The sequence below is a fragment of the Periplaneta americana genome, chromosome 2, assembly GCF_040183065.1.
Source record: "Periplaneta americana isolate PAMFEO1 chromosome 2, P.americana_PAMFEO1_priV1, whole genome shotgun sequence".
In the NCBI taxonomy this organism is placed as follows: Eukaryota; Metazoa; Arthropoda; class Insecta; order Blattodea; family Blattidae; genus Periplaneta; species Periplaneta americana.
The window spans coordinates 189951218-189976029 of record NC_091118.1 but is presented as its reverse complement, the minus strand read 5'-3'; the positions used below and the strand labels follow the sequence as shown (position 1 = coordinate 189976029).

Here is a 24812-nt window from a genome sequence, read left to right as displayed (position 1 = left end):
GGCCGAGACGTAGATGGGAGGATAATGTTAAAATGGATTTGAGGGAGGTGGGATATGATGATAGAGACTGGATTAATCTTGCACAGGATAGGGACCGATGGCGGGCTTATGTGAGGGCGGCAATGAACCTTCGGGTTCCTTAAAAGCCATTTGTAAGTAAGTAAGATACAAATGTTCATTTATAATTTCATACAACCAATTAATCAAATACAATAAATCATGCAGATACCTATAACCGCATTGTTTCATCTTGAAGTCAGCCTAATAAACATCTACTGCATTTCAGAAGTGTCCTTTTTTGGTAATGTGTTTATATACAGCGTTTCGACATCCCAGGCATAAGTCGAAACACAAAGTAGAAGCAGCTTATCAGGAACTTTCTTAAGGAAGCGGGGAGGTTGGTACTATTGCCACACGTGTGACACGTGCCGAGAAACAGGGGGCATAGACTTGAAGGTGAATGTCATCTGGGAGACTAAAGTGCGTAAAATTCTGTGCAGTCTCAATTTTATTATAATTCGTGTGACATCAAGAATGATGGGGTGCCATTAATTTCGAAATTAATTAACGCACATTTACCATTTGCTTCGCTGTGACTCGAGGGATGATTAGTTCCTGAGAACGTGAATTCTACTTCTAGAAGGAAACTAGAGACTTAATTCCATTCTAAATTAGGACTCGAGTGTAAATAATCTCTTTACTTTCTCATTGTACGAAGTGTAAAGAGGAAATATTTTGTTACTAAAAAAAGTCGCGGGATAATATTATAGGAAATATTCCGCTACGTAGAACAGGCCTACCCCTGAGAGGATAAAAAGAAAAGAGGGAGTAATCCAGGCAAATATACTTGAAATCGGTGCGACGAATATGACGTCAAACTACACCTTTTACGTCCCATAATCCACCGCGAAATACCGCCAATTGTTAAATATTTAAATTTCGACTATCGGTTTCGGTCATACGTAAACGGTTTAGAATGGATGTGGAGGTAACGGGAGTATTAGTAGACTAGCCGTACCCGTGCGCTCCGCTGCACCCGTTAGAAATAAATATAAAGTAATTACATAATTAAAATAGGACGTTTGATCCAGGGAACAACTTTTACAACAGCGCAAGATAATCTGCTTCGCTCATTACCCAATTTTTTTTGCATTGCATTTATTGCATATATATATATATATATATATATATATATATATATAATGTATTTTAACACGATTCAATTGAGCATAGTTAAAATTTGAATTATAAAATAATGGATTGCTAAGCTAACGTCCTATTACTGCATACTAAATCAATACACTCTCGTTGTTCGTTAATTCTCTGAGATTAAAATGAGTGTACATAAATATTATTTTAATAAATACAGAAAACGAATGTACAAAATAGCCTATCAAATTTTCTGTGCATAAGAAGCTATTTTAATCTCACCTGTCTTCGATTTACTCAGACGTTACTGTAATAACATTATAGCATTATGTCCATCTAGAGAAACTAGAATTTCCAATGGTGAAATAATAATTAATTATACAAATCGGTTAATTTAGCTTCCGATATTACTTCATACAAACAGAAACATTGTCTGTAGGCTATGTTTAATAGCTTTCGATTGTTGCTGACCAAGGCCCCTTATAGACGAAGTCATTTGTTTTTTAATTCATTACACGGCCTTAGATGGCAGTTATTTTAATTTTAAAACTCATTTATCTCATTAAATATCAGTCCTATCAAAATTTTTCAAGGAATAAAACTTATCGCAAATTATTTTTAAAGAAACGTTTGTTATGTAACATTTTTCATAAAAATCAATAATAAGCGAGATATTTCGATTTATTTAATTCAGACCTCCTTATAACCCCCCTTTTAAATAATGTATTTTGAATGCCATATAGCCTAAAATCTAAGTTACAACGAACTTAATTTATATTCCAATTTTCATCGAAATCCGTTCAGCCATTATCGCGTGAAAAGGTAACAAACATACATACAGACAGACAGACAGACAGACATACAAACAAAAATTTCAAAAAAGCGATTTTCGGTTTCAGGGTGGTTAATTATATATGTTAGGACCAATTATTTTTGGAAAATCGAAAATTACCAGAAAAATTTCGGCTACAGATTTATTATTAGTATAGATTGTTATATCAAAGTACATTTCACTGTATATTTGTTAAAAGTGTTATGGTTGTGACATGGACTGAACACTTCATTTCCACATTCTTTCTTTTATCAAGACGGATATTGGCACTCCTTCATTTATGTTAAAGCATAGGGGGACATATCAAAGGACATATTTTACAGTTGAGCCGAACAGAATATTAGCTTATTTATTAAAAAATATTCAGCAATTCTCAAAAAGAACTATCACAAATTACTCACATCACGGTATTACCAACGTTTACCCTATATTGCAATATTTATTTTTGGGACGCGTACTGTCTTCATTCCTACTATATACCTTTCCCAATTTCGCCTTTGTTTACATGATATTATAAAACTAGTTTTGATTCCATTTGAAGTTATTTTATGGTTTCTTCATTCCCTTTATGATCACATTTTCTTCTGCCGCGCGTCCCGTAAATTTCAAATGTTAGAAATCCTTACGAGGTGGAATAAGGAATAGGTCACAACGCCGTGTTCTTGCAAATGCATTTATAACTTTAATAATTTTGTTGAAAATATTGTACATACTAACATAATCACGACGATGATACAGTTATAATACATCTTCTCGCTCGGGAAGATGCTGAGGAGATTATCTAACATGTTACTTGACGGAGTTCCGCAATTACGCTACGCAGAGAATGTTTACAATACAATACGGAGCGAGTAAGCCTTGGTTGTCATTCGTCTTTGTCTCACACTGACGTCTCATAATTCCTAAACTGTAGACCCGGATGCGGCGATTAAATAAACTTACCGGACTTCGTTGTAAATCGTGTTCAGGAAGAAGAACGTCGGGAGAATGAAGTTAGTTTTGCTGTGACGGAGAAACATGTAGTCGTTTATAATGACTATTACACTTTTACTACGTCACACTACTTTTGACCAATAAAACGGTACGAAAGGACGTCTTTCAACCAATCATGGCTGCTTATCGCACAATTTTATCGCGTCCCTAGCATTTGTTTAATTTTATCGCGTCCCTAGCATTTGTTTATTTTTATCACTACCCTAGCATTTGTTTCTTTGTTTGCCAACATTTCAAACTGCACTGATCTGGACGTCAAAAAACAGATAATTACAAACCACTCCATTCGATGCACAGCACTTTCAAATATGACTCGCATTGGCGTTCAAGAACAGGAATTAATAAAGATCACTGGTCATATATGAAGAGCACCATTCGGAAATCCTGAATAAGTTGAGGGGTATACCATGTACATCAACGAGTTCACTTCTTTTACGCATACGTCCAATATAACATCAACTGAACCACCAACCACTAAAACATTCAAATTTGAAAATTTTACTTTCAATAATTGTTTCTTTTAAAATTATTCCTGTTCATTTTTTATTTCATCATCCCTAATTAAAACTTTTCTAACACTTGTTTATGTTATTTAGGTTTTGTTTGTTATAGCTTCTGTTATATGATATTATGGATAGTCACGTATCAGAGATTGTTTAATACTAAGATTTATTGAAAATCATCTGTCAAGTGACGTTGATTACTGGGATCCGGTTGATTGAAGTGGAATGCAAATGTTTTAATAAAAATGAAACTGAATCAACAAAGCCTTCTTGACTAGTAACCGTCCAGAGTTCAATGAAGATTCCATAGTTGGCACAACTGATAACAAGAAAACATAATCATAAAACACTACTGCCATATAGCGTACTGTTAAGATGGTACAATAATACATTTGAAGACAATTGTATTTTCGTAAACCAGTTAATATTTTATTGTATTGGAGTACTTTGTTCCTTCTATTATTTATATACTTTCTTCTCGTGTTCCACTCGCAGATTTATCGATAAAATCAAAACCTCTAGTGAGATTACTGTTGATAAATAGATCTGCATTTTCGTTATGAACCTATGCACCACCACCACCACCACCACCACCACCACCACCACCACCACCACCACCAATTAGAGACTGCTTTGCACTTTTCATTTCATTCTGCTAAGTCTTTGCATGTCAGTAATTATTGCAATTCCATGTTGTTGAGCTTCATTTTCTAGCCAATAAAGATGTGAGTAATTTATTGTTCTTTAGATTTTTTTTAGTTGGATAGTTAATTGTATTATTGCAAGCAAAAATTACATACATTAAGAAAGATTCTACAATACTATTGTAATATTCGTGTATGAATATTCTTCAAAATTCAAAATTGCTTACCAATCTCATATTCAAATACACATTACAAATTGTTGTATAAATAAAATTATAACTGGGTCATACCCGAAAAGCATAATGCTTGAGATCGGGTGTGACCAATGATAAAGAAAACTGGATAGAAGAAAAAATAATAATAATCACAACTGTGATTAAAATGTTAAATGTAATTTCCCACTATATAGGGTAGAAGGGGACCGATAAACCAAAATTTAAGAGCTTATTCTACATGTTAAATGTAACAAAACCTTTATTACACTTATCCTTCGATGAAGCACTGTTAACCCTTTGGAGCATAGTGGTTATTCAGAAGAACCACCGTTTTCTTTGTTTCTAAATTTTATGGCACAGATATTCCACCAAGAAACAACCTCTTGAGTAAATTATTAATTTAGAAATCTTCTCACTATTCGTGAGCTGCCACAAGGGACAAAGAGTACTTAACCATATAAATGTTTACAAGTTCATTGAACCATTAGTTTTGTTTTGACAATGAAACTCCTACAAGTACATAGCTGCAAATACATTTTGTGATTGGTGGAAATATACCTAGTTTTAGAGAGGCAAGTGTTACAAAAAAGTAAAGAATGCTAATGAACTTGGTTTCATTTCGAATATAGGTGATGCTTCAGGAGAGCAATTGATCCTTTCAAAGCTGCTGAAGTTACAATCGGAATAATAGATGTAGGTATTCCAAGCCTCTTAGACACATCTTTCATGAAGAGAGTAGCGGTACCTCTTGCTCCAACCAGAAGTTCGATTACTTAAAGCTCTTCTAGCTGGTACTTTTGGAGGTAATATGGAATGGTAGGATTGTAGATATTCTTTTTTCATTATCCACTTCTGCTGGCTGTTCCACATTCGTTTCGAAACGCACAGTAGGATCAATTATGAATCCAGATCTTGTAGATTCCTTGAAAGCTATTATATCTATGCGTCGTGTACTGCCATCTATGTTTTGAAATTGTGTGCAGAGTTAAAATGTTGAAAAAAATTTATCGAAGCTTTGTTATGATCCATGACATGAAAAACATAAGAAATTAATTTGTGCTGCAAAGGGTTAATGTTTGCAGTGCTCTATTGCAGTAACGGCCTGAGAGTAATGGCTGATTGCTATACAAGCAGATAGGTAAAAATAATCTGAACAATTAATGTCTTGAGCATTTTTTTTTTTTTGCAAATTAAAATGTTTAGCCATAAATTTAAATTGAATAATTGTAAAAATCGTTAAAATTAATCTTGCAACGTAGCGCAGTGTCGCGTGAGTATAGCAGAGCAAGAGGGGAAGATAAGGGATGGGTGGCCGCGCTTGCTAGAGTTCTTGCAGTAGCCGTGATATTGCCAAATGCTTCGTAGAAACATAACGATTTCCTCTAAAACGATGAATGTTAATAAAAACTTATTTCGATTTTTCAAACCTCTCTTCATGATTTATTACCAGTTTCATTTTGGTGCAGCAGTTACCAATTATATCATTCCGTCAACTCTCAAATGTTCTAATTCCACAGCATTCTCAAATCGCCTTCTAGCAGGGAGGGGATTGGTATAAGGGCATGTGAGCTAGCCTGTAAGAAGCTAGGTAAGCAGCGGACCTTAGTATAGTCAGCTGGTGTGGTTGGAACTGCGCTTAGCTAAGAGGATTAAGACAATAGATAATTGCCATGTAAAATCATCGCTGTGCAATGCATTTACTCACTCAGGAAAATAAGAAAAAAAGAGAAAAGTACAGTATCTTCTGTGAAGACCATAAAATGAAATATTTTCTCACATTATGCATATTAAATTACGGTATTTCACATGCTACGACTTTTAAATAATAGTCCAAGAAAGTAAACTATAAACATTGATATCATTCGCGATAAGATAATGGAAATAAAGTATTGCGAAACGTACAATGATAAAATAGTCACCTTCATGACTGTTAACTGAGATATAAATTATACGTTAATATTCTGATTAGCTTATTAAATAATTTGCAATATGACGTGTGTTTCAACATTATATAAATTTTGAGGGTAATAATTAAAGGGTTGATAGCAAAAACCGGACAAGTCCAAAAATTCAAATTTTGAGAATAATACAGTATTTTCTTCACTTCATTTCAAGCGGCATCTATTGACATAACAAGTTTCTACAAAAACTGAATTTGTGCCATTGAAATTAGCGTTTCTGCAAAAAGAGGATTAGTCCAACAGCTTTCTAGCAAAAGATGGACAAGTCACAAACTTATGCGGTTCTTGTTAGAAAATATCATGAAGATGACATTAGTATTTGTCTTCGTTTGTTTCATCGCCATATTAACTGTTATTGTCTGCGTTATTGATTAAATATTTGTTTTACAAAATGAAAGGTCATCAAAATGAACAAGATCCAAATATGTAATGGCCAAAGAAGAGAAAGAGGAAAGTAAAGAAGGAAGACAAAATAAGAAATGCCAAAGTTAAAGGTAAAAATCATATAAATCATGCAAATCTAGGCTTTCAGGTAAAAGCTCCCTGCAAAGCAGATTTGAATAATTTCAAGGGAAAAAAATTGTTCCGGGGGCGGGTATCGATCCCGGGACCTCTGGTTGAACGTACCAGCGCTCTACCAACTGAGCTACCCGAGAACTCCACCCGACACCGTCTCAACTTTTCCCTTTATATACGTCACTGTGTACGTTAACAGAAAACCACAATTCCAAGTCACACAGAGATTGTGTGCAGTCGATGTGGGTCTCTGGCGTTTCGTCAGCCCACGCGAGTTGTGTGGATATAAAGGGAAAAGTTGAGACGGTGTTGGGTGGAGTTCCCGGGTAGCTCAGTTGGTAGAGCGCTGGTACGTTCAACCAGAGGTCTCGGGATCGATACCCGGCCCCGGAACAATTTTTCCCTTGAAATTATTCATATAAATCATGTTTGAAACTGATTTCAAGACGTGTGAAAACATAATAATAATAATAATAATAATAATAATAATAATAATAATAATAAATGACAATAGTATTCTTTTTGATTAAGCATGGTTAGTGTTGTTATTAGAATAATAATTATTTTAGGTACTTAGCTAATGTGTTCGCGTAGGCTTCCGCGGCTGGTGTAGATGGTGTGTGGATAAGCTTCAGGGCTTCTACCGCGGTGTCTTGGTGTTGGTGGCTGACGTTTCGACCGCTGTGTTGTGGTCATCTTCAGAGCAGTTGTTGGATAAGGAAATAGTCTGCAAGCTATCACCGCAAGTACTCCCCCCCATCGAGACTACTATATAATATATACGAGCTCTCATACTATTTCCTTATCCAACAACTGCTCTGAAGATGACCACCAGCGGTCGAAACGTCAGCCACCAACACCAAGACAACGCGGTAGAAGCCCTGAAGCTTATCCACACACCACTTAGCTAATGTACCTGACGTGCCAAAAATTCAAAGACTGGAGGACACAAGTTTAGGAAGAGAAAAATATAAACATAATAATATTGCTTTTCTTGTTCAGGAAATCATTCCAACATAATATATAATTGAATTCATTAATCCTTTCTAAAATGTTACCATTTATAAAAATTTTGCTTCGTACAGGTTCTTTGCCGCAGAATACCATTGGTTTTTTTTCGTGGATTTTTCATGCGATATTTATCGGCTATTAATTTAAAACTAGAGTCTGATCGTTGTAGTCTAAATCATCTTCTGAAGTGGCTAGCAAAACCAAATCATCTGCATAAGTCAGTACGTCCAGACACAAATTTCAATTTATAGTTATATGACCATGTCTTGAGTTTCTGAATTCCCGTACTATTGCTTTCATATAAATATTGAACAAGAGGGGTGACAGAAGACATCCTTGTTTGACACCGGTAAATGCTGGGTAACTATTGGTGCTGGACCCCGGACTCATTTCACCGGCATTATCACCTTCATCTCATTCAGACGCTAAATAACCTAAGCTCTTGATAAAGCGTCGTAAAATAAGCTACTAAAAATAATTGACACCGGTAAAAATTTCCAAGCAATCAAACGTTTTCTTATCAATTTTGACAGAAATTAAAGTTTCTTTGTATAGGTTAAAAAATTTCAATTATTTGTTGTAGAATATTATCACATATTAGTATTTCTGTAAATTTGTTGCGGTTTACTGATCAAAAGCTTTCTTGAGATCAATAAATGCAACATGTGTTTCTATATTAAATTCCCGATTTAAACTTTTTTCTATTATCGGAAAAGGGCAATTGCTAAACATGAAGTCAGGAAATATCATAGAAAAATTGAGTAATAATGATATATTATTATATTCGCGAAATAGTCTTATTAAATACAGTACCTATCACGAGAGGTTTTCATTTCTTTTGGGCACTTTTGTGACATCGCCTATGATAATATTTCTTGTTGAAAAACAATTGTTGTATCCTGTTGCGCAAGTCGATGAGATCCTTATTCGGCGTCAGATATCGAGATAACACATCAGTCGTAATGTATTTGTTTACTCTTCCATATTGCGAACACATCAGCGATACTGAGTAATCCACTGTAAACGTCACGCGTGTTTGTATAATGTAATACAAAGAGTTTGAGAATACTGAGAAGCGACTGAAGTGTGGTGCGGGTGATTGCAGAACTGATAAAATGAGATAAAACTCTGTTTCTACAACTCCGAGTTTGTACACAACTCTTCGTAATATTCCGCATACAAGCCTTCATATATTGAAGTGAAATTTAAATTTTATGTTTATGTAATCCATTTAAATTATATAAATCCTGACTCATGCTGACGAATGCAAACTCGGATGATTTATAATCTTACAAATTTCCAGAATATAATCATTATTCTGCAAATAATGTTATCAAATTCTTAATATTCCTCTCTAATCCAAAATATGCAAATTAAGTACAGTACATTTATTGTCAGTTCCGAGCTATGCGTCCACTGCTCATTCTTGACGTCATGTTGAGTAGCGAGAAGAATACCAAGGACGTAATGACTGACAAAGTATACTATACAACAAAATGTAATCCGTTATAAAACTAAGCCGAGTTCAGTTAATGAGATGCTTCTTACAAATACTATTAGTCTGCTGAGAGAAACATACTCGTGTATTGCGATGTAAACACAGACCTTTAAGACGGTGTTTGTGCGCTTTACTCATGCGTAACAAATGTGTTTCCAAAGGATAGTAAATAAATGACTATTGAGCTCGCTGTACCATGTTTTCCACTGTACTGCTGCGTTGTAATTTCGGATTATGAAATGAAATGATTAGCTTAAAAATGTCCCGTTAAGGGCAAAGGCCTCCTCCTATAGAGGGAGAGCTCTATTTGTCTCACGCGGTGAGCTACTCCGCGTAAGAGTGGAATTGTTCACTTGGTTCACATTCTGCACAGTTTGGTATTGTTCGCTTGTTTCTGTCGCACTGGTTTTAGTCGCTGTTCACTTGTCTTCTTAAGTTTTTCCAGTCTTCCCTATGTCTTGCTCTGCTTGACCAATGGCTTCCTACTCGTTCACTGAAGAGGTCGGCCCATCTTCTTCTTGGACTTCCGAGTGATCTCTTGGCAATGCGGGGATCCCATAGTGTGACTTTCTGCGTCCATCTTCCGTCTCTAAGTCTTGCAACATGGCCTCCCCACTTCCATTTGGTGTTGGTGGCTTGCAGTGCTGGATCTTTAATTGCTGACATCTTTTGTAGCACTTCGTTTGGAACTCTGTCCCTCAGTGATAAGCCTAGTATCCTTCTCAGCATCTTTCTTTGGCATATTTGGAGACTGTTACGAAGTTTGGCAATAAGAGACCATGTCTGGCACCCATATAAAAGTAGCCTACAGGAGTTACGCAGGTCTCCAAGGTATTTCTACTCTAAGTTTCTTGCTGAGTGTTCTCTCCAGTACGATGAACTTGAGATTCCAGAATGCCTTCCACGCGAGAGAAATCTTTTGTCATATGTAAATTAATTAACATGACTATTACACTTTTACTACGTCATACTACTTTTGACCAATAAAACGGTACGAAAGAACGTCTTTCAACCAATCATGGCCGCTTATCGCACAATTGTATCGCGTCCCTAGCATTTGTTTAATTTTATAGCGTCCCTAGCATTTGTATATTTTTATCACTACCCTAGCATTTGTTTCTTTGTTTGTCAACATTTCAAACTGCATTGGTCTGGACGTCAAAAAAAAAAAAAAAAAAAAAAAAAAAACAAAAAAAAAACAAAAAAAAAAAGAAACAGAAAATTACAAAACACTCCAGTCGATACACAGCAGTTTCAAATATGACTCGCATTGGCATTCAAGAACAAGAATTAATAAAGATCACTGGTCATACCTATGCATCTTCCCTGAAATCCTTTTTTCAAATAAATGAAGAGCACCATTCGGAAATCCTGAATAAGTTGAGGGATACACCATGTAGGCCTACATCAACGAGTTCCACTTCTTTTACGCACACGTCTAATATAACATCAACTGAACCACCAACCACTAAAACATTCAAATTTGAAAATTGTATTTTCAATAATTGTTCCTTTTAAAATTATTAATGTTTATTTTTTATTTCACCATCGTTAATTAAATTTTTTTTCTTTATTTCATCATCCCTAATTAAAACTTTTGTAACAGTTGTTTATAATAGGTTATGTTATAGCTTCTGCTATATGATATTATGAATAGTCACGTATCAGAGATTGTTTGATACTAAGATTTATTGAAAATCATCTGTCATGTGACGTTCATTACTGGGATCCGGATAATTGAAGTGGAATGCAACTTTTTAATAAAAATGAAACTGAATGAACAAAGCCTTCTTGACTAGTAACCGTCCACAGAGGTCAATGAAGATTCTATAGTTGGCACAACTGATAACTTGAAAACAGCTAAATATAACACACAACTGCAATCTAGCGTAATTTGTAATTTAGAGATGGTACAATAATACATTTGAAGACAGTTGTATTTTCGTAAGTCAATTAATATTTTATTGTAGTGGAGTACTTCGTTACTTCTAATCTTTATATACTTTCTTCTAATCGTGTAATAGTCAATTAAATCCCACTCGAGTTTTGATTTTCTCTAGATAAATCAAAACGTCTAGTGAGATTACTGTTGATAAGATCAAAGTAGCATAAACTAATAGTCCAATCATTAGCATTGCTTAAAATTTCACCAATATTAAAATTCGATGTAAGCAGCAGCATTTGCTGCACATTTTTCCAGACTTGGCTGAACGTTCCGTACTGTTCTCACAAGCATTTCATTTGGCATCCGGCCACACTCCTCTCGTCTGACCATAGAATATGTCGCATAAGGTTAGGTTCCTCTTGAATCCATGCTATTGGAGACTCCGCAAACTCCATTCTGATATCACAGTCCTCACATGACAGAGCTTGCACAAAGTGTGGCTTCCATGGCCGCCAATTCATTTCCTTTAGCAACCGCTGCACTGACCCATAGGATACACCAGATTCCCGCTGGTACTGTCGAATGGATTTCTTAGGACTTCTCTGGAAGGCCTCAGCAGCGGCTGCTTTGGCCTCCTCTGTGATCACTGTTTTTGGTCGGCCAGCACCCTTCTGTTGCATAACTGAGCCAGTGCGAATCAAGTTGGCTTGAATTCTCTTGATGGTCTTGTAGTCCAGCTCGCATTCCTTCCTTTCACCATTCTCCACCATCTCTGCACCATAATTGGGGACTGCCACACCTCCATTCGAGCAGCAATTCGTGGCCGATCGTACACAGACAGTTTTGTGGCCATGGTTAATGTTTTAAGATTTACACTACATTTTTCTCTAAACACACACCTTCATCTCAAACAGCAGAAATAACTAAAATGCTCTCTCAATTAATATCACTCAATAAAAGAATTTCATTCCAATGGATACCATCCCATTGTGGAATCCTGGGAAACGAGAATGCGGATGCTTTAGCAAAGAAGGGCAGCACTACTACTTACAGACCTGTTACTAAATCTACGTATTACTCTGTGAAAAGATTTATTAAATCTACATACTTAGACTTCAACAAACAAAATTTGATAACACAATCTCAAGAGAAAAAATGGAACTCTCTGCATCATAATCCACAGTTAATTCCCGATTTACCACGAAAATCGTCTGTAGCTGCATTTAGATTGGCAACAGGCCATGATTGTTTGGCCAAACACCTGCATAGAATTGGAATATATCAGTCCCCTAACTGCCCATTGTGCAACTCAAACCAAGAAATGGATTCGGAACATCTCAAAATCTGTGCTTCAGTGGCTGGCCATGATAATATCTTTGAAAAAATATTGGAGTGCAAGAGGTCAAATGACTTTATTGTCAAACACCTGGCATTAGAAAACAACAACATTTTTCTGATTACATTAAATGTTTCGGACCGTACTGAGAACACAATAAAGTAACATAAAATGACAGCTTCTTTTGTGCTTTTAATGGTATGGAACACGGTACATTTTAGCGGTGAAATGGGTCACTTAACCTGATTGGTTTCGCTACTACAGTGTAATAAAAAGTTGGACATAAATATGGGTGCCCAGAAGTTTTTTTTTTTTATTTTTAGGAAATTTCTGTGATATAGAGGAAAAGGGAGATTCAATTTCTCACCTCAACACATAATTTTCATTAAGTTGCTGGTATTGACTGCAGAAGGCAGCCCTCCGGCTAAGGCGCTTGCCTACAGATCCGGGGTTGCTCTCGGGCGTGAGTTCGATTCCCGATGGGCTGATTACCTGGTTGGATTTTTCCGAGGTTTTTCCCAACCGTAAGACGAATGTCAGGTAATCTATAGCGAATCATCGGCGTCATCTCTCCAAATACCATCTCGTTATCAGTAATTCCTTCGACGCTAAATAACCTAGTAGTTGATACAGCATCGTTAAAGTAACCAAGTAAAAAATAAAGATTAATTATGACACGTCTTAGGCAAATATACGTCAGTTAGCATATACCGAAGCATGGGATAATAACAGAATTGGGTTGTTGGTATCCGGGCTTCTGCCGCGTGGTTTCGACCCTCTTACTGTGGTCTGCCGATATTTTGTTTTCCAAATTATACTTACTTACTGGCTATTAAGGAACCCGGAGATTCATTGCCGCCCTCACATAAGCCCGCCATTGGTCCCTATCCTGAGCAAGATTAATCCAGTCTCTATCATCTTATCCCACCTCCCTCAAATCCATTTTAATATTATCTTTCCATCTACGTCTCGGCCTTCCCAAAGGTCTTTTCCCCTCTGGCCTCCAAACTAACACTCTATATGCATTTCTGGATTCGCCCATACGTGCTACATACCCTGCCCATCTCAAACGTCTGGATTTAATGTTCCTAATTATGTCAGGTGAAGGATATAATGCGTGCAGCTCTGCGTTGTGAAACTTTCTCCATTCTCCTGTAACTTCATCCCTTTTAGCCCCAAATATTTTCCTAAGAACCTTATTCTCAAAAACCCTTAATCTCTGTTCCTCTCTCAAAGTGAGAGTCCAAGTTTCACAGCCATACAGAACAACCGGTAATATAACTGTTTTATAAATTCTAACTTTCAGATTTTTTTACAACAGACTGGATGATAAAAGCTTCTCAACCGAATAATAACAGGCATTTCCCATATTTATTCTGCGTTTAATTTCTTCCCGAGTGTCATTTATATTGGTTACTGTTGCTCCAAGATATTTGAATTTTTCCACCTCTTCGAAGGATAAATTTCCAATTCTTATATTTCCATTTCGTACAATATTCTGATCACGAGACATACTCATATACTTGGTCTTTTCGGGATTTACTTCCAAACCTATCTCTTTACTTGCCTCAAGTAGAATTTCCGCATTTTCCCTAATCGTTTGAGGATTTTCTCCTAACATATTCACGTCATCCGCATAGACAAGAAGCTGATGTAACCCGTTCAATTCCAAACCCTCTCTCTTATCCTGGACTTTCCTAATGTCATATTCTAGAGCGAAGTTAAAAAGTAAAGGTGATAGTGCATCTCCTTGCTTTAGTCCGCAGTGAATTGGAAAAACATCAGATAGAAACTGACCTATACGAACTCTGCTAGGCGTATAATTATACATAATGAAATGTGTTCAATGACAGTAACGTCACGGAGCAAATCCATAAGATGGAAGGAACAGAATGTTCCTTTTCCATTTTACGTTATTTATTTTTATTTAGTGGCAAAACGACTTTGTCCCTAGACATAATTGCAACATCGCAATAAATTTAGTAGCACTTACCAACGCATAGAAACACCACTTGTCCGCAGCAATGAAAGGAAAATATATGTAAAAAAACAGTGCCTGCTGCACGCTGTGCTCTGCACTCGGCTGTACACAGGCCTTAGGCTGAAGCACACGTCTACGTTTCGGTAACACCGTTGGAAAACATCAATTAAACGACATTTCATAAAAGTTGAGAGGAAACGAAGGCATTTCTTTCCCCTTCTACTTTCCCAGAGTCCGTCAGTAACAGAACGGTAGCTGTTACCTCTTATACCTGCACCCCCCAAGTTCTACAAACAAGAAAATAAAATATTAAATAAAGTACATAAGTGGATATAAAATACAGTGACACAGATGTTTAACAATTTCATTTTTGAGTATATTTTAATGCTGTTCTTACAGTATTTTCAACTAATAATTAAATTAAGGAATGTCAGTTTGTATTATGAAGTCAGGGGGGAGTGATAGTGCAGATTGTCCCGTTGTATATGCTTAGAGTAGCAACTAGCGGTGAAGAAAACATTTACCTTCTGCTCTCAGTAGCTTTTCAATGTGCCATTTGATATAAACAACAATAAAATGCAATATAAACGCTTTGTATACTCTCTCGAAATATAGATTACCGGTAAACATTTTAAATAGTAAGAAATTTTACTATGTTCAAAGTTATTTAGACGAATGTTAGTGAGATGGACAGTAGCATCTTCCCCTTCACGGATGGTAAAGAGCGTGAGTAGAGGGGAAGGCCTATCAACCAGACTGAAATGGGGATTACTTAAAGTGATTCATTAATAAATAAAGTATTAAACTGTCTTAAACCGTACACATGACAGAAACATTTATTGGTGGGTAAAGACGGTGTTTGGTGATAGGTTTGGCAACTGGCACTCCAGTTTCCCTTACCGGCATTATACCATTGCTTTATTAATTGTTATCTGTTACTATGTAGACCTACTATGATGCACCGAGGGCAAAAACGCTACGGCGGCAAAATGAAATGTAATTATGTTGAGTCATTCCTACAGACGAACAATTAAGGGAATGACGCAAAGTCAAGGATCAATCATTGACTAAAAAAATATGTTATCTGTTTAAAGACCACTGTTTAGTGAATGTGAAGTTTTCAGAAAGTACAGAATAATTGAAGCAGAAGTATTTTGTAATAGTATGCACATCTGAATACGTTGAAGTTGGTACAGTGACCTACCTGACAGTCTTCTGTAAATGCTGAATTCTAGCAGTGTTAGAATCGGCCAGAATATGTTTGGACCAAGACTAGAAGAAGACATAGTTGATGATGTTTGTGAAGCGGGAGTCACTGAATTGAAAGTGGGTAGAAGTCCCTGACTGAGGGAGTTGTCACAATGCCAGATGCTGATATCTTCAAGGGCGGCGTATGGGTCGTGCCGGTGATATACAGGCACTACCTAGGCTTGAGATCTTGATCACTTACAGTTTCTACAGAACGTATTGTGATTTGGCAAGAAATCTATTTAGAGGTTTAAAAAAAACTTGGTTTTAGTATTGCTGTAGATATCACTGATACCGAAAAATTGAATTTTTGTACAGCGATTTCTTTTTTAACTTTTTGATGGATTTATATTCTATACAAAACTAGAATGGTATTGACAGTTCAGCGGTTTCAACACGTTACCATGGCAACCGCTCAAACCAGCAAACCAGAGTCCATGGTGACAGGTCGGCGTTGCCGATTCTTTCACAGACAGCACGTGTTAGCCAGCTATTTTGCTCGGAAGAGTTTAATCTTCGTTATTGTGTCACAGAAAGTATTGGTGTTCTGTCGTGGCTGTCGTTCTCGTTGTTATTTCGGCGTCATGTGTGTTTATAGGTATTGACTACGTTAAAAAAAAGATGAAAATTTCGCTACGAGATGCGGAATCTTTCACTGCAGTGTTTCTTCTCTGCACACTATTATAAATAATTAAGGTTTTAGATAAATAAATAAAATATATATATATATATATAAATAGATGAGGCGTTCAGAGATAAAGATAAAGTGGATCAGGTCCAAGAGACGTAGTTTTGAGATAATAGGACTTAAAGTTAACTTGCTCTACTGGATTATTTAATTTCACTAGCAATAATTTCATTGCTCCATTCCCAAATTCTAGATTTATAAAATATAAACAATTGTGATGTTCACTGATGCAACACTTTGGTGACTTGATCCACTATGACTCAGAAAATCTTGAACAAATAATCTGAGCCAAAAGTGACTAGTGTCACCTACCGGCGAATGCTTGGAATTAAGATTTGATCTATTACTACTCGGAAAAGATCCAACTTATATAATCAGAAAATGAATGAAACTCAATTTATGAAAAATTGTGACTTGATCCGCTTTAGCTCTGAACGCCTCAAATATAAATAAATAAACAAACAAATAAACAAATAAATAAATAAATGGCCCCAAGATGTTAATGAGAAAACTGACACTATTTTTGTTGTTTCCCATCATTCCTCATGGTTCTGTAAAGTAAACGTTTACTTAAATATACCTCGGAAAGTCAACATATTGCCTGCGTGAATTTTTTTAATCACTGTCGATATTTTGAGCACCGTAACTACATTTTGCGATATGATTGCGAAGGTATTAATTTATTATCCACCTTGTAGGATCCGATATGTGTCAGAGGAAAAACAATGGAGCACCGTTTTTACAAAACTTGCTAACTGAAAAAACTAAATTTTACAGGAGAGACGAAACACTATAGTAAGCAAGTTTTGCTGTATCTCTCACTTATAGCAGAAAGCAAGTTTTGAAAAAACGATCACACTTTGACACATTATAATGAAGAGAAATAAACCAATTTTACTAAGACGCTTTGAACATCATACTGTATAGAGGCCTGCCTCATGTTAACGAATCCATCAGAATCTCAATTTTGCAAATTTTGCAGTTAGCACGTTTTGCAAAAACGGTCCTTAATTGTTTGCGTACTTCTTAAGTCTGATTAGTCAGCCACCCTACCCCACCTGACTTAGTTGCCTCATGAGTGATGCCTTATTGATGTCACTTATGAGGTTCAAATATGTCTTCGTACAGTTGACTAAACAACAACTTGTATGATCGTCAGAAATAGGATCACTATCGTCTTTCGTCCTATATAAGTCATCGGGATAAAATGAAATAGGCCTAATTGATTCCGCGTCATATTTACTGATACAATGCTAATATCTGAAACGCCTGGCTCAGATAAACTGCACGCACCACTATTTTCTGTACTGTTCCCAACATTATGGCACTTCTCCACGAGACATTATTAATGTATGTATGTATTTATTTATTTACACTGCAAGTGGGCAAGCACCCGCTGACAGTGGTATATACAATATTAACAATACACAATAAAATGATAAGCAATACACAATAAAATTTACAATACATAATACAATTTACAACACATATACAATTTTATACACAATACAATAAGAATACACAATACAATTTAACACAATAATAATAAAACATAAAATAAAACACCTAATTTTACAACACAACCTACATAATTATGTATAGGTCCTGCATAAGTTTCAATAGTCTTTCACTTTACTCTCATCTCATTCCCTGTAGTGGCACTATGACGCATTTCACTGACACTTTAGCACACATTTCACTGACACTCTGTAACACATTTCACTGACACTATAGAACACATTTCATTGACGCTATAAATTATCACTGATCGGAACTCTTCACTGCACTGTAAAACCATAACTTCACTGACTCACCTCGCTTCACTGATACAACAGTTCAAATAAGTCAAATAATTGCATCCTTATGCATACTTATAAACAGAACTACATTTAAACTAAACATTTCTAGTCTAAGGCCCTCTTACACGCTATTTTTAAATAATTTACAATTCAAACCAAGGAAGTAAACTCGTCAGGCTAGATAAATACATGTCACCTTAAAAAATTAAATGTTGAATGTCACCTTAATTTTAATTTGCACTTTATACACAACTTTTTAAGTTATTCTTGAATCTCCTTAAGGAAGGACAGCCCTCAAAGACCGCTGCAGGTAGGTCATTCCAATCATTTATAGTTCTATTTAAAAATGAGAATTTACCTACATCCGTTTTCTGTTTCCTACATTTGATTTTAAAATCATGATCGTTCCTACCATAGTACGTTGGCTTTTCTAACCCAGCCGTTATGTCTACCCATGCTTTCTGACCTAGATGTGCTCTATACAATGATGTTATTCTAGTTTTCCTACGTCTGTTTTCCAAAGTTTCCCATTTAAGTTCTTTTATCGTATCGTTCCCATCTTCTCTTTTACATTTAACAAATTTAGCTGCCCTATACTGGATTCTTTCTAAGGAATATATTGGATATATTCTATAGGGATCCCAACATGTTTCATATTTCATTAATGGTCGCACTAACGTTAGATATGCTATTTCCCTCGATTTGGGGCTAGCCTTTCTCAAGATTCTCATAATAAAGTGAAGTGCCCTCCATGCTTTGCCTGTAACATTATCAACATGCTCTCCCCAAGAAAGTTTGGAGTTTAAATACACTCCTAGGTATTTACAACATTGTTCTTGCGGAATTACAACACCACTGAATTCGTAATTAAGACTAGTTTCCTCTCGGTATTAGCTGATGTAAGGTAGCCCATGGAGCTAAAATCTATATCTTTCCCTTATAACTTGCAATTTATAGCATGAAATCTTGATTACTACATAGTCCCTATCGTTTGCACAGTGTACCATACGAGTATTCACATTCAGTCACTCGTTTATTACTTATGAGTTTACTTTGATACGTATTTAAACTGAAATAACCAAGTAACCCATATTACCAAAAAAGTGCTTTCCATACTACATTCCTTAAACAGCATTCGAAAATTCCTTCCGCTATCACTCAAGAAAATACTAGTGGAAACACTAGTAATGCCCCATTTCGTTTATTATGATTTTCTACTGACTGACCTCAATGTCAACCAGTCGCAAAAATTACAACGTGTTCATAATTCTTGTGTTCGCTTCGTCTGCGATGTCCGTCGCGCTGACCACATTACCCCATCCTTCCAAACTCTGAACTGGCTACGGCTTAACGAACGTAGAAATTTTCATTCTCTTGTTCTCCTTTTCCAAGTCCTTCACACCTCTACACCTATCTACCTTGCCTCCCGTTTCAGTTACCTGTCATCATATCATAATCTCTTCACACGCACGCAAAATAGCCGCATACTAGCCATACCAACACATAAGACATCATCGTATTCATCATCATACACAATCACGCTCTCGCGCTTGTGGAATACCCTACCCAGTGACATCAGAGACTGTCGGAATTTAGTAGCGTTCAAAAGCAAGCTTATTAAGCATTTTCTTACTGCGTAGAGTAGGTTTAATTTGTACTTAATCAATAAAAGAAATGCTTCTCTCTTCTTAACTTTTACAATAAACTGTCTAGCTTTTATTAATCAGTTAATCTTTTAGTACTTTGATTTTTATTGTATTTGTAAATTTAATATTAATTGTAATTATAATTGTAATTGTATTCTTAATATTGTAGTTGTAATCCCCTGATAGAGGGGAAGAGAAGGCCTGATGGCCTTATCTCTACCAGGTTAAATAAATAAATAAATAAATAAAAATAAAAAATAAATAATAATAATAATAATAATAATTATTATTATTATTATTATTATTATTATTATTATTATTATTATTATTATTTGTCAAAGAATTCGTATGATAAAAAATTTACTAGTTCACGTCAGCTGTTCAGTTCCGACACATCAGGCAGACAGTGCAATCAACCGCACAACTTCACAACGTTGCTCCCTTCCCTCGTGTTACAGAGGGAACTGTCAATACCTTTCTAGTTTTGTATAGACTGTAGTTCACATTAATGGCCGAGTGCACCATTCTCGACTATCTAGCCTGTTTATCAGCAATTACCGGAACATGATTAATTCTAGATAAATTATCATGTAACAGATGCGGTGCACCAATATTTTCTCTCGTTTAACTCACAAAGGAACCGTCCCATATCGTGTAGCTTGAATGTAATGAAAATGCATATCTAAGCTAACTTTTGTACGTGGTGATAGTCGTTCATTTCGCTTTTTTTTTCGTTTACGAAATATAATGACTTGAAAATCGATGTTACTTATGCCGCTTCTTGCGCGCACTCGGATCCTCATAGCTACACGACACCTTATCATAGCTCTCGCATTAATGCTCTAGTCTACTATCTTCTTCTCTTAACTCATATTAATACAGTACTCTTGCTGATTATGTCTCGTGACCAGAATATTGTACGAAATGGAAATATAAAAATTGGAAATTTATCTTTTGAAGAGGTGGAGAAGTTCAAATATCTTGGAGCAACAGCAACAAAAATAAATGATACTCGGGAGGAAATTAAACACAGAATAAATATGGGAAATGCCTGTTATTATTCGGTTGAGAAGCTTTTGTCATCTAGTCTGCTGTCGAAAAATCTGAAAGTTAGAATTTGTAAAACAGTTATATTACCGGTTGTTCTTTATGGTTGTGAAACTTGGACTCTCACTTTGAGAGAGGAACATATGTTAAGGGTGTTTGAGAATAAGGTTCTTAGGGAAATATTTGGGGCTAAGAGGGATGAAGTTATAGGTGAATTGAGAAAGTTACACAACGCAGAACTGCACGCATTGTATTCTTCATCTGACATAATTAGGAACATTAAATCCAGACGTTTGAGGTGGACAGGGCGTGTAGCACGTATGGGCGAATCTAGAAATGCATATAGAATGTTAGTTGGGAGGCCGGAGGGAAAAAGATCTTTAGGGAGGCCGAGACATAGATGGGAAGATAATATTAAAATGGATTTGAGGGAGTGGGATATGATAGAGAATGGATTAACCTTGCTCAGGATAGGGACCAATGGCGGGCTTATGTGAGGGCGGCAATGAACCTCCGGGTTCCTTAAAGCTATTAAGTAAGTACTTTTGCTGAAATACAAATTCAATTTGAACTTAAAATATGTATTAACTTTGTGACTCACCCTAAATATTACATTGAGATTCGAAATGAAGTGTGTCGGAATAAAGAGCCATTGAACAGTACAAACATTTTCTATAGGCTGGTTTTTCACACTCTTCTGTAACACACACATTGTGCAATGTGTCTGGAATGTTTTCATAGATACTGTAATTTTATGTATGAAATACTTTTCTCGCCTGCCGATATGGAGTTGTATTCGGGCGCGGGTTCGATTTCCTCTTGGGCTGATTACCTGGTTGGGATTTTCCGAGGTTTTCCCCAACCGTAAGGGAAATGTCAGGTAATCTATGGCGAATCCTCGACCTCATCTCGCCAAATACCATCTCGCTATCACCAATCCCATCGGCGCTAAATAACCTAAATAACTGAGAGGATTCGATCCGGCACCTGAATGGGAATCCGATGTGGCTTAGTGTAGAGAGCATTAGCACGTAGAGCTGAAAACCCGGGTTCAAATCCCGGTGCTTGAGAGAATTTTTCTCCGTTCCACTCATCTTTCATCATATGATGACTCAGAATATCTGCACGGAAATATCATATGTACGTCGGTACATAATAATAATAATAATGATAATAATAATAATAATAATAATAATAATAATAATAATAATAATAATAATAATAATAATAATAATATATGATATGCGAAAAATAATCAGTGATTTTTAAACTACGCTTATTCCGTCGGATCCCGACCACTTAGTCACTAATAACGAGTGCATCTCTGCACATGTGTGGACATTGTGCCACTGTCATACATCTATGACGTAGTGCATGAGGGTAGGCCACTAGAGGGAACCCAAGAGGTGGAACTTACACTGAGAGGATTCGATCCGGCATCGGGATGGGAATCCGGTGTGGCTTAGTGGAGAGAGAGCATCAGCACACAGAGCTGAAAACCCGGGTTCAAATCCCGGTGCCGGAGAGAATTTTTCTCCGTTCCTCTCATCTTTCATCAAACCTAGTATTTGTTACAGCGACGTTAAATAACCAACTACAAGACATGACAAATGAGTTCAGTTTTTTATGTGTATTTATTTTATGCTGTTGCGACTCTATGAAATACTGTACATTAATACGACGAAAAAATCGGAATGTGGTTGTTTCGGGGACACGACCGTGAGTTTTACGCAAATGCGTCTGGCTTAAATCAACACATCTAGACGAAATCTTTCGTTTGGCACCAAAATCAGAGTGCTAGCACATCTGAGTCGCAAGATGTAGTGCCCGGAAATTTTCGTCCACTCCTAAATTTGCCACCAGTTGCCGCGAGTCCTTCACTCGCTCCTTGCCCATGCGCGGCGCCAACTCAAGGTCATGCTGGCATCGTAATCATATACTCGATCGATAGAGATCACATTTATTTCAATCGTGTTATTAGTCACGAAGTTACATTGTCGGAATGGGTCACACTGTAAACGTTACATTTCCGTTTCCATCTTGGTATGCCTGATTTTACGTCAAAAATCAAACTATAGCAGAATAATTTACAAGATATAAATATTTCAAAATAATGAAACAATTATGAAGTCTTAATGAAAATACGTGCATATAGGCTAATAAATAGGCACATTCTGTATTAAATCACAATACATGCTGTACGAGAAAAATAGATCCAGTTGAAAGTTTAAATATCAATAGTTGATGATCTGCAAAATGTATACTTTATCATGAAGTACTATGGATATATCATTGTATATTTGTACTTCTTCTAGGGGAATCGTATGGTGGACATTCTCTGGCGATATGTTTCGTAATGGGAAGACATTTTATAGGACTCACAGAGTGGTGGATCTTATATAGAAACCGTGTAGGAATGTATTAATTGTGTGTGCCCAGTTCTTAGTCTTATTACTAAAGCCTGGTATCTTCTTTGTATCTCGTGGTTGGGATAACTGTGTGCAGATTTTGATTTGACTTTCCGAAGTTTGCTACAGGAATTATAAGTCCAATGCTTAATCCATGATTTTTTTTTCAATAATCATGATTCTATAAGTGGAACGTTGACTCAGTGGAGGATAGAAACATGTGCCGTGTAAATTAATCTGTTACACTTCGTTTAAACTTAATATGAGCTGTTTCATTATCCTCCATTCCACAATGGGAGGATATAATACAATAAACTGTGTAACATAGGATGCGATATGTTAGTAAGATGAATATCAGGAACTTTATCAGGCGATTGGAACCACACTCATCTTCGCCACTTCCTTTCCTCCCCCATCATCCTTTCCTCACCATCCCGTTTCTGGTTTTTCAGATCACTCTCCCGGCGGCCTCCCGAAGCTGCTGACTCTCTCGACCGGGTTCTGCTTCTGGAGGTTGGATGGCTTCTGCAATGGCACCCGAGGCGGACCTACTCGGGGGAGGAGTTTCGCCTTGGACCGACAGGGGGGACTTGGGGGAATTTGCCGAAGCAGGAATGGTATATGGATTCTGTCGGCTGTAGGGACCGGTCGTTAAGGGAGTCATGTGGTTAGGGCGGTGCGCGTAGGGGATCTGTGGCATGCAACTCATTCCATATCGAGGGTTAGCGCAATAGATATCAATAGGTCGCAGTGCTGGGACATTCGTGTCCCCCTCAGTTAAATTCCATTCCAAGTATAGAAATACGACCAAATAGGATAGTATGGCATATTATGAAAAATTATATAGGATAGGATATCATTTCTAATCAAGGATTCATAATATTGGAGGTTGGCCTAGCTCGACAGTGGTACAGGATTCTAATGTGTGTATAGATCGTGTGCTGCCGAGGATGTAGGAAAAAATAGTCGTTATATTCTACACTAATGTCCTGCAATATTCGAACATGAGAGAGGCAACCAAGACATTAAGAACTTAGTCTTGTTTCATATAATATAACATAATATTGTTTTATTTGGAGTTCAGTCTAATTGACATATCACAAGTTTAAAATCAATGATATTTACATATGTAAATTATCATTGTGTATTATGAAAATTAAAGCAAACGTTTTCGCCCTTCGGGCATCATCAGGCATTTTACATACAATATCTTGAACATTTTTTTTTTTCATGTCTTTGTTGTGGAATGTGTACAAACTGATTAAACACAACCTTTATATAATAATGAAACAACTATTTTATGATTGACTTATGATGATTAACGATCTAAAATGTAAAAATACAGGTATAAAATTTAATATATAATAAAATTGTGGCTGAACTGTTGGTCTTATGTTTAAATTATAACATTATAAAATTGCAAACATGATAAAAACCATTTGATTCCTCTTT

General features: G+C 36.3%; 1 protein-coding gene, 1 long non-coding RNA gene and 1 other non-coding gene across 4 annotated transcripts in view; 1 reads left to right on the top strand and 2 right to left on the bottom strand.

Annotated features, from left to right (window-relative positions):
• LOC138694957 (uncharacterized) overlaps positions 1-24812 on the bottom strand; it is a 223060-nt gene that overhangs the window by 79409 nt on the left and 118839 nt on the right. The window lies entirely within an intron of this gene.
• Positions 1-24812, bottom strand: part of LOC138694955 (solute carrier organic anion transporter family member 74D-like) — a 110084-nt gene that overhangs the window by 67625 nt on the left and 17647 nt on the right. The window contains exon 1 of one of the 2 annotated variants that reach the window (XM_069819178.1): positions 15729-15764. The exons of the other annotated variant lie outside the window; for it this stretch is intronic. The gene's annotated coding sequence lies outside the window, so the exon portion shown is untranslated. Of the gene's footprint in view, positions 1-15728; positions 15765-24812 lie in introns of those variants that run through there. 2 annotated transcript variants of the gene reach the window in all.
• Positions 22404-22477, top strand: TRNAC-ACA (transfer RNA cysteine (anticodon ACA)). Its single transcript has one exon. It is a non-coding gene; the product is annotated as a tRNA-Cys (tRNA).